We start from the raw sequence: 12,086 nt of genomic DNA, 5'->3' as shown, positions 1-12,086 counted from the left end.
GGTTCCATCCGAATGAATAATACTTAGTAGGAGTCTAAAACATATATAGAATTTATCAAGACGATGGAACAGGAGGAGGAATGTAAATGCTAGTGAAAGACAATACAAAATGCCATCGAAAGCCATGGATACTCGAATTATATTAGGCAACAATAATTTGCTGGCAGTTTTTGAACAAAAGACATTCTGGGCGAAGGGATGAGAACATCAAGCATTCTGGATATAACTTGACCATTTAGCGTCGGGAAATTTTCATATAGAGGTAAGCACATGAATCCATAAGGTCCCTCCCAACTATTAAGCCTAGCCCGCTGTACTAAGCCAGGCTCCTCCTCCTTCACCTCCACTCCGACAACTCAGAACATTGCCTGCCTTGTGAAGGGCAATATCTTCATTGCAAATAATGTTCAAGGAATGGTGTATACTAAGAACCAAACTTAAAAAATCTAATGATATTAGACGTTTTCAGTAATAGTTCACTATTATAGAGAGTGTATAATAATTCAAGAATTCAAGATCCTCCACAACAGAAAAGCTGCACTTTCCATTGTTTTCTGGAAACTACCGGATGTTATTACACTACTTTGTGTTTCGATTTTGGAGGCTAAACATGTGAAAACTTGTGTGATAAGCATTTTTAGAGGACATTAATGTCTTATCATGTCGATTTTCTGTTTTAGATGTAGCTATTGTGGGTAGTATATGTGTTGACTGTATGGATGACACAAACAGATGACACTATAATACTGTACTTTCACGTTTTCCGAGAAAAAAGATTTGAAGCTACACCTATCTTGCTAGTCTTAATCTCTTTCTTGTTTATTGAAATTGAACCATAGGTATTTGTTACCAAAATGTAAAACAGTTTATTTGTTTACTACATACCTCAGTCTTGCGCTGTTAAGTAATGACATTCCGACGAAAACGCGCAGAATTTTGATAAACGTGTTTCCTGTGATGCGAGGCAGCATGTATTATTCCAAATCATGTCCAAGAAACGGTTGGTACAAAAACGAACTTTCATCACCACACGTTTTTAGATGCTCTTCGGTAATGATCCACTTCATCAACAACAGTTTTAGTGGAGGAGGTCATAATGCACTACGTTGTACACGGGAATTGTGACTGTTTTGCTGATGTAACACATTTTAAACTTTCGTTAGTTTTGGTTTAAGGCCAAGTGGGGTTATGGTCCTTTGGAATAGATGACTTTTGTTCTGATCTGTATAGTAACCTAGGCTCAAATAACAATTGAGTAAAAATGGTGACACATATTTACAATTTTAATACTGCCTGTTAAGAACTTACGTCACAGATGAATAACACATACATGAGGACCCTCATCGAACACTACAGCGCATGAAACAATTTTAAAATCAACAAAACATGTATTCAGTATCATTCGCTTCGAAATTACATTTGTGTAAAGGTAAATAGTGATTCTCAAGTAGCACACAAGACTAAGTTAGGAGTACAGTGACATAGGTCAGATAATCATATGCACAAAGAATCTGAACTAAACAAAAACTGTACAATCTGCACATGCAGAAGCCAACAGGCTTTCCACAGTCGTAACACCGGTTCCCATCAGCTCACCAAAGTTGAGCATTGTCGAGCTGGGCTAACACTTGGTGGTTCACCATCCACGTCTGCCGACTGCTGTTGGCTAGTGGGGCGCAGTCAGCCCGTTTGAGGGCAATTGAGGAGCTGCTTGATTGAGAAGTAGCGACACCGGTCACGAAAACTGACAATGGACGGTAGAGTGAGGTACTGGCCGCATGTCCCTCCACATCCGCACCTGGTGACGTCTAAGGTCTAAGAATAACGTGGCGGCCGGTCGGTACCGTTGGGCCTGTTTGGAAGGTGTCTGTTTTTTGCACATGCAGACAGGATCTTATCAAAGTTACAACACAAAGGTACATCTTAGCTAAAGAACAGCAGATTTCTAAAAAATATGTAAACAAACACAAAAGAACACACACACAAAGAACTTAAATGAGCTCATGAGAACAGACCTCACACGCAAGACCACTGGCATAAACATTTTAGTAAGATTAATAACTCTCACTAACACACATTTGTGTGAAGTGGAAACAGAACAGGTAGAGGAAGGCTTTAAATATACCACTGACAACTTCATACATTACAAGCAGAATCAGAACATATTGAAGCACAAGAAGAAATAAAAAGTATAGCAATGATATAAATCCAGGACTAATCAGAAAATTGATGGTAAAACAAGTAACTGGCTTCATCAAAAACATGAGGATTCACAGAAAGAATCAGAAAGATAGCAAATTATCTGTAAAATTTACGTCAATAAAGAAAAAACAGAGCAAAGGGGAGCAATAGCTACAAAAGTATCAAAAGCAACAATGCAATACTCAAGGATAAACAGGAATTTGTGAATAAACAAAAGCTCATTCTAAAGAATGATGTTGAAGAGTGTAACTTAGATCCAACCAACAGATTCCAAATGAAACTAGAAAAACTCATCATACACATCAAAAACTTACTCACGGAAACACAAAACTAAACTTAGTAAAAACATACAGCACCCACGCTCAGAATTCAGCCTAAAAGAAGTAAAGAGAATATCAGTTTCATGCATGGTCTCGTACCACACTGCAAAGTTTGCACACTAACACTTAGCTCAATACCAACAGCTAGAGAATAATGGAAGCATATAAAACTATTCATAATTGATCCAAAAATAAAGACACACATTCCACCAACGGCAAAACTAATTTCTTTTCAGGTGAAAGACGTGTACTCTTTCTTCCCACTCAGTGGCGCAATCAGTACCATAAAAGAACAACAAGAAACTCATAAATCCCAAATACCACTACAGAAGAAATGCTAAAAATCATAAAAACAACCACTGAGCAAAACTACATTCTGTTTAGCAAATTTACTCTGTTTTTAAAGGAAGACATGCCAATGGGAAGTCAAATGTCATGCGCAATACCAATGAACCACACTTAAATTGTAATTTATGCAGAAATAATGGAAACAAAAGAAACGAGACTTATACTAGAACAGATGCATAGATGTGGGTCAAGAAGGTTGGGAGAGTATTCTTATTAGAAACAGCAGATAAGCAGTTGTTAGCATCCCACTTAGTAAATGAATCGACTTCATTTACTTCCGGTATGATGGACGTGGAAGAATTACGGGCAAATTTTAAACACATTGTAAATCACGCAATGCAGAAGTATGTGCCGAAAAAGTGGGTTACGGACGGAAAAGACCCACCGTGGTTTAACAGCGCAATTAGGAGAATGCTCAGAAAGCAAAGACAGTTGCACTCGCTGTACAAGGAAGATCGGGAGAATGAGGACAGGCAAAAATTAGTAGAGATTCGTGCTGCTGTTAAAAGAGCAATGCGTGAAGCATACAACCACTACCACCGTCATACCTTAGCAAAAGATCTTGCTGAAAACCCAAGGAAATTCTGGTCTTACGTAAAATCGGTAAGCGGGTCGAAGGCTTCCATTCAGTCACTCACCAGTGTGGCCTGGCAACGGAAGACAGTAAAACGAAAGCTGAAATTTTAAATTTAGCATTTGAGAAATCTTTCAGGCAGGAGGATCGTACAAGCATACCACCGTTTGAGTCTCGTACAGATTCCCGTATGGGGGACATAGTGATAGACACCCCTGTGGTTGTGAAGCAGCTGAATGGGTTGAAAATAAATAAATCGCCAGGTACTGATGGGATTCCAATTCGGTTTTACAGAGAGTACTCTACTGCATTGGCTCCTTACTTAGCTTGCATTTATCGCGAATCCCTTGCCCAACGTAAAGTCCCGAGCGACTGGAAAAAAGCGCAGGTGACGCCTGTATATAAGAAGGGTAGAAGGACGGATCCTCAAAATGACAGACCAATATCCTTAACATCGGTTTGTTGCAGGATTGTCGAACATATTCTCAGTTCGAATATAATGAATTTCCTAGAGACAAAGAAGTTGCTGTCCATGCATCAGCACGGCTTTCGAACCATGGATGAAGGGTATCAGACGGATGCCATATTCCTAGACTTCCGGAAAGCTTTTGACTCGGTGCCCCACTACAGACCCCTAACTAAGGTACGAGCATATGGGATTGTTTCCCATATATGTGAGTGGCTCGAAAACTTCTTAAGTAATAGAACCCAGTACGTTGTTCTCGATGGTGCGTGTTCATCGGAGGTGAGGGTATCATCTGGAGTGCCCCAGGGAAGTGTGGTAGGTCCGCTGTTGGTTTCTATCTACATAAATGATCTTTTGGATAGGGTGTATAGCAATGTGCGGCTGTTTGCTGATGATGCTGTGCTGGACGGGAAGGTGTCGTCGTTGAGTGACTATAGGAGGATACAAGATGACTAGGACAGGATTTGTGATTGGTGTAAAGGTTGGCAGCTAACTCTAACTATAGATAAATGTAAATTAATGCAGATGAATAGGAAAAAGAATTCCGCTTGACACAGTCACGTCGATTAAATATTTGGGCGTAACATTGCAGAGTGATATGAAGACGGACAAGCATGTAATGGCAGTTGTGGGGAAGGCGGATAGTCGTCTTCGGTTCACTGGTAGAATTTTGGGAAGATGTAAAGGAGACTGCTTATAAAACACTAATACGTCCTATTCTTGAGTACTGCTCGAGCGTTTGGGATCCCTATCAGGTCGGATTGAGGGAGGACATAGAAGCAATTCAGAGGCGGGCTGCTAGATTTGTTACTGGTAGGTTTGATCATCACGCGAGTGTTACGGAAATGCTTCAGGAACTCGGGTGGGAGTCTCTAGAGGAAAGGAGGCGTTTTTTCGTGAATCGCTACTGAGGAAATTTAGGGAGCCAGCATTTGAGGCCAACTGCACTACTGTTTTTCTGCCGCCAACTTATATTTCGCTGAAAGAGCTCAAAGGTAAGAGAGATTAGGGCTCTTACAGAAGCATATAGGCAGTCATTTTTCCGTCGTTCTGTTTGCGAGTGGAACAGGGAGAGAAGATGCTAGTTGTGGTACGAGGTAGCCTCCGCCACGCACCGTATGGTGGATTGCAGAATATGTATGTAGATTTAGATGTAGATGTTGTTACATACCTCGTAGACATTCCACTAAAACATACATATTATACATGGAAATATGTAACACACCCCACAACATTCAGTTCAGTATGGAAATGGAAACAGTATAACAGTACTCAGCATTTCCCCAAAATCAAAAAAAGATATAGCTGCAAAATCTTCAGAAAAGAAATGGCTATAGGACTGATAATATGCAATAAGTCGAACCACACAGACTAAAAAAAAAGCAACAACAACAGCCATTGGACAGGTGATATACAGGCAATGTGCAAGTTCGTGCTCTGACGTGTGAGGGATTAAGAGTCATCCAGCTTCACCAACGTAGACTTAATCACATTCACATCGACGATTGCAGACACATGCAGTGCGATGGGCGTCCGTGGGATCCTTCTCTGGCCTCAACAGATCGTGGAGAAGCGGCCTTTCTTGAATGTGTGTTTGATTTCTTCACAGTGAAGAACTTGGCCTAAGTGGTCGCTGACACCACTCATGTAAGGTAGGCAAGCAACAAGAGGAGTTTCCTCTGCGCCTTTTTCTGTTTTGTCTTCGCTATGCCTCATACCATGTTCTGTGTTCCTGCTGCTGTTTCTATTGTCTTGGAGTGTTGTCCAGAGCTAGTTCAGTTCATGTTGTAGGTGGTCAGCTTGTTGAGGTCTCCTGCAATTGTTCTCTCATAAGCACATTTAATTTTCCTTATGTGATTTTATTCTGTTCTGTTGAGATTTTCTTAGCTATCTGTTCTGCTTTATCTACCATATGTCATATGAACGTATATTTGTAGAGATAAGACGCTAACTCCATTTGCGAACTGTACAGCTATGTTAGTTCTTTTTGCACTTTGTTGCCTAATATCATAATTTAACCAAGATCTCTCTGTGTCCAATTTATTTTTGTCTGCCGCTTGGGAATCACAGTTAATCTTTGGGTAAATTTCATTAGGAATGAAATGATTTCCAATTGTTTCTTCTGCCGTATAGATGGGCGATCTACTTCTTGTTTGTGTTGTAGGTCTGTGATGGCAATGCCTGACAGGTAATAGTAAAAATGTTAGTGTTTGTAGCTAATCTTCCTCTGTTGTCACTTCAGTAACCATGTTGATAAAAACAAATGTTGTTGTCCCCCCCCCCCCCCAAAGGTCAGTAACCTCAACTAGGACTAAATTTAAAATTAATGAAAGCTGAACAAAAATCTATATTAGCGAGACAGTCATCTTTTTCTACTGTAGTAGATTATGCGTTATCACCATCTCCTCTTAAATGTAAAATGATGGTTGATGAAATGAATCATTTCTGAAACATCTAAAAATGTCACATGACGAAAATTCGTTTTTTATACCAATCCTCCCTTGAACATTATTTGGAATAATTCAACCTGCTCCAAATCACACACAACACCATTATTAAAATTCGGCACCTTTTTCTTGGAATGTAGTTTCGTAACAGCGCAAAAGATTTACTTCAAAAATATTCACTTAAAAAAATAGATTACTGGTATGAATATCATGTAATTTTGAATCCTTTCTCTCGCAAAACATTAAAATGCGAAGTAACGACAACTAGAGCATTATGCTACCATCTGATTGCGGCGTCCATGCAGTCAAGACACATATATTAAGACACATACTGCTCACAATAACGACGTGGAAAACAGAAAATCGAACAAAATAAGACAATACTATCCACTCAAATTGCTCGCAGTACAATTTTTCATTGCTTTAGCTCCAAGCATCGAATCAAACATACTGAGAAATGACAACCCATATTTTCCAGACAATGTCTACAGTTACGGTTTTTCTGTTGTAAAGCTTCTTTAGTATCATCTTCTTCCATAAAGTGGTAGTCAGTGAAGTGAAACATTCCTGAAAACTTCTAAAGGGACCTCACTTAACAAAAATTCGTTTTTCGTACCTCCAGTGGAACTAGCTCGGAATGTGAAGCTAATGATAGCAGAATAATAGCTGCATTACCTAGACGACAACAGCACAATAAATTATTTTTGGTGTAGAATATGCTGCATTAATAACTCCTTCTAAACCAGAGGTTGCTGAAATGAACCATTATGGGAAACTCCTAAAGTTATTAGGAGATTAAAATTCGAATTTCGGTCGCACCATATCTTGAACTACACTCCTGGAATTGGAAAAAAGAACACATTGACACCGGTGTGTCAGACCCACCATACTTGCTCCGGACACTGCGAGAGGGCTGTACAAGCAATGATCACACGCACGGCACAGCGGACACACCAGGAACCGCGGTGTTGGCCGTCGAATGGCGCTAGCTGCGCAGCATTTGTGCACCGCCGCCGTCAGTGTCAGCCAGTTTGCCGTGGCATACGGAGCTCCATCGCAGTCTTTAACACTGCTAGCATGCCGCGACAGCGTGGACGTGAACCGTATGTGCAGTTGACGGACTTTGAGCGAGGGCGTATAGTGGGCATGCGGGAGGCCGGGTGGACGTACCGCCGAATTGCTCAACACGTGGGGCGTGAGGTCTCCACAGTACATCGATGTTGTCGCCAGTAGTCGGCGGAAGGTGCACGTGCCCGTCGACCTGGGACCGGACCGCAGCGACGCACGGATGCACGCCAAGACCGTAGGATCCTACGCAGTGCCGTAGGGGACCGCACCGCCACTTCCCAGCAAATTAGGGACACTGTTGCTCCTGGGGTATCGGCGAGGACCATTCGCAACCGTCTCCATGAAGCTGGGCTACGGTCCCGCACACCGTTGGGCCGTCTTCCGCTCACGCCCCAACATCGTGCAGCCCGCCTCCAGTGGTGTCGCGACAGGCGTGAATGGAGGGACGAATGGAGACGTGTCGTCTTCAGCGATGAGAGTCGCTTCTGCCTTGGTGCCAATGATGGTCGTATGCGTGTTTGGCGCCGTGCAGGTGAGCGCCACAATCAGGACTGCATACGACCGAGGCACACAGGGCCAACACCCGGCATCATGGTGTGGGGAGCGATCTCCTACACTGGCCGTACACCACTGGTGATCGTCGAGGGGACACTGAATAGTGCACGGTACATCCAAACCGTCATCGAACCCATCGTTCTACCATTCCTAGGCCGGCCGAAGTGGCCGTGCGGTTAAAGGCGCTGCAGTCTGGAACCGCAAGACCGCTACGGTCGCAGGTTCGAATCCTGCCTCGGGCACGGATGTTTGTGATGTCCTTAGGTTAGTTAGGTTTAACTAGTTCTAAGTTCTAGGGGACTAATGACCTCAGCAGTTGAGTCCCATAGTGCTCAGAGCCATTTTGAACCATTCCTAGACCGGCAAGGGAACTTGCTGTTCCAACAGGACAATGCACGTCCGCATGTATCCCGTGCCACCCAACGTGCTCTAGAAGGTGTAAGTCAACTACCCTGGCCAGCAAGATCTCCGGATCTGTCCCCCATTGAGCATGTTTGGGACTGGATGAAGCGTCGTCTCACGCGGTCTGCACGTCCAGCACGAACGCTGGTCCAACTGAGGCGCCAGGTGGAAATGGTATGGCAAGCCGTTCCACAGGACTACATCCAGCATCTCTACGATCGTCTCCATGGGAGAATAGCAGCCTGCATTGCTGCGAAAGGTGGATATACACTGTACTAGGGCCGACATTGTGCATGCTCTGTTGCCTGTGTCTATGTGCCTGTGGTTCTGTCAGTGTGATCATGTGATGTATCTGACCCCAGGAATGTGTCAATAAAGTTTCCCCTTCCTGGGACAATGAATTCACGGTGTTCTTATTTCAATTTCCAGGAGTGTATATTTGCAGTAACAGATGCTCCCTCCCACATGGCACACAATACTACCATCATTGATCAGAGTGGTTTACTTGGAATATAGGGGCTTAATACATGAAGACTGTAGTATATTTTATGTGAACAAACTTCATATATTTTGCTCACAAATATCTAAGACTCTCTTCCAAATAAGGCTACACTAACGGCAAAGAAAAACAATTTTATGTTTTACATGTGGAGACGACTGTACCTTCAAATACTTTTTTCTTAAAATGTATCAGTCTAAGAGGCGCTGCTCATGCATGGTTGTTTACATTTATGCGCGGGTGACCCCCTCCGTCTAATAGGCGCTGCTGATGCATGGTTGTTTACATCTTTGGGCGGATTTAGTGACATCTCTGAACAGTCAAATGGACTGTGTCTGTGATATATTATCCACAGGCTACGTCTATCTTCAGGAGTTCTGAGAACCGGGGTGATCAAAACTTTTTTGATGTGTGTATTTTGCCGATGAGACAGGGTTCATGAGATGGTGCTGTGAATTTCCATAATCAGCATATATGGGCAGATGTTAATCCCCAAGAAATTCAGAAAAGAGGGCATCAACACCGATTCTCAATCAACACGTGGTCTAGCGTACTTGATGATAAATTGACAGGGTCATCGTGCTACCAGAAAAGTTAACTGGGGCGCATTATCTGGGCTTTTTTTTTTTTTATTAATGTAATGAGTACCTTGCTGGAGGCTGTTCCCAGCGCAGCAACGAATACAAATTTGTAAGCGTAGGCTTCCGCAGATGTAGAATTGTGCTACGCACGCCAGTCAACCATGTGCAGACACTACAGGGTTGGGTTTTCAGGGTGTGCCAGCAGGTACAACAAGCGGGTATGCTTCAAAGGGTGACTTATTCCTTATGCCGGAAGGCAAAGGGGTGTATTGTCTTTAATGGATACAACGTTGAATATCTCCTGTAAGGAAGTATTTAGCGCAGAAAGGATGCATTTCCGGGCCCAAGTTTACTGAATTTATTTTTCTTGTTTCGATGAGTATCACCGCCTCCCAACACCCTGTTCGTGTGACCTTGATAGATGTATAGGTTTTACTTGTCTAGGTCACAAGTTCATAAAATGATATTACCGTTTTCGATTGTGCTAGCATTCATCTTCACATCCAGGATGGACAGAAAAAATACTTTCCGTAAAAAATCAAATCTACTTAGAATGAGTACAACATGAAAGGAAAGAAACGTGAGAAAGAATATGCCATAACATATCATTAGACTGTGTAACACGTCACAAATTGTACATTCAGGTATTGAGTCATGGAACTACTGTGTATTTCGTTCACAACGAGACGTGGTTTTGCTAGACAGCACCATTGTATGCACAATTACATAACAAAATTTATCACGTTAAAACAGAATCAAACATTATATAAAAAAATGACGCGAAGTTAGCTTACGGTAGAACACGATTTCAACAACTGAAAATAATAAAATATAGGGACAATATATAAGCATATAAAAGAATGATTCAAATGAGCAGGCTGTTAACTGATAATGCAATGTGCTCCTTAGAAAATTATGAAGTAAGTGAATAACTAAAATTCAAGGTAGAAGAGGAAAGCTGTACCGTCAAATAGTCCGTTTCATTTCAGATAATTACAAGATGATTTAACAAATAAAATGCAAAATGCAGAAAGGAAGAGAAGGTGTGTTGTTCCATGGGTAAGTTTACTGCAGCCACCAGGGGTTGTTTCCTTCCGGTGCACTGCTTCTTGTTGGTGTCGTCAGTCGACGATGTACTGTGAACAAGTGTAGAATGATCCATGCGGAAGCAGCCTGGCTGCCATCCCGTATTCACACGACGCAGTAAGAATCATAATCATTCTTGTTTCTGCTTATCACTGCATCATATTTTAACGCACCATGTGATGCAATTATATGCAGAAGCATGAGTGATAACTGAGGTCACTGAGCAACACGAAGTTGTCAGATATTTGTTACAGTAGTCTCATCATGAGACTACTTGCTGAAGAATATGTCTAAAGGAATCAAATTTATTCTTAGAAAGATACCTGAAAATATTACTTAAGTTAATGTAGGAAAATTATTCTAAAATGTTCCTTATTATCCAGTCAATTCTAAGGAATTATGGAAATAAGATCCATTAATAATTTAAATTCCTAGTAATATGAATCATAATCACATTCAACATAACTCCAGCTTGATTTATATCACAGTTACTCGTAAACTAATTAATTTCGTTTGGTCCAACCTTTATATATGCGATACTTAACTACAACTTCACAATAGACCTTTCAATTTGTGGTGGTGGTTGTGGGCTTCAGTCCAGATACTGGTTTGACACAGCTCTCCTTGGTACTCTATCCTGCGTAAGCCTCTTCATCTCCAAACAACCACTGCAACTTACATCCTTCTGAATCTGCTTAATTTATTCATCTCCTGACCTCTCTCTACGATTTTTACCCTCCACAGTTCCATCCAACACTAAATTGATGGTACCGTGATGGCTCAGAACGTGTCCTACCAACCGGTCCCTTCTTCTTGTCAAGTTGTGCCACAAATTCCTCTTCTTCCCAATTCTATTCATTACCTCCACATTAGAAATGTGATCTACCCATCTAATCTTCAGTATTCCTCTGTAGCACCACATTTCGAAGGCTTCTATTCTCTTCTTGTCTACGCTGTTTATCGTCCGTATTTCATTTCCATACATGGCTACACTCCTTACAAATACTTTCAAAAACGACTTCCTGACACTTAGATCTATACTCGATGTGAACAAATTTCTCTTCTTCAGAAACGCTTTCCTTGTCATCGACAGTCTACGTTTTATATCCTCTCTATTTCGACCTTCATCATTTATTTTACTCTCCAGATAGATAAAGTCATTTACTGCTCAGTTCCTAATCTAAATCCCTCAATATCACCTGATTTAATTCGACTACATTCCATTATCCTCGTTTTGCTTTTGTTGACATTTATCTTATATACTCCTTTCAAGACACTGACAATTCCATTTAGCTGCTCTTCCAGGCCCTTAGATGTCTCTGACAGAATTATATTGTCGTCGGCAAACCTCAGAGTTTTTACTATCTCTCCATGGATTTTAATTCCCACTCCAGATTTTCCTTTGGTTTTCTTTACTGCTTGCTCACTATGCAGATTGAATAACATTAAGGATAGGCAACAACCGTGTCTCACTCCCTCCTCAACCACTGTTTCCCTTTCGTGCCCCTTGATTCTTTTAACTGCCATCTGGTTTCTGT

The 12,086-nt window shown here is 41.6% G+C and overlaps 1 protein-coding gene across 1 annotated transcript in view; it reads left to right on the top strand.

The window, feature by feature from the left end:
- Positions 1-12,086, top strand: part of LOC126203546 (laminin subunit alpha-5-like) — a 233,683-nt gene that overhangs the window by 162,386 nt on the left and 59,211 nt on the right. The window lies entirely within an intron of this gene.

This window comes from Schistocerca nitens, chromosome 9 (genome assembly GCF_023898315.1).
Source record: "Schistocerca nitens isolate TAMUIC-IGC-003100 chromosome 9, iqSchNite1.1, whole genome shotgun sequence".
Classification (NCBI taxonomy): domain Eukaryota; kingdom Metazoa; phylum Arthropoda; class Insecta; order Orthoptera; family Acrididae; genus Schistocerca; species Schistocerca nitens.
This window is presented reverse-complemented; position numbering and strand designations above follow the sequence as displayed.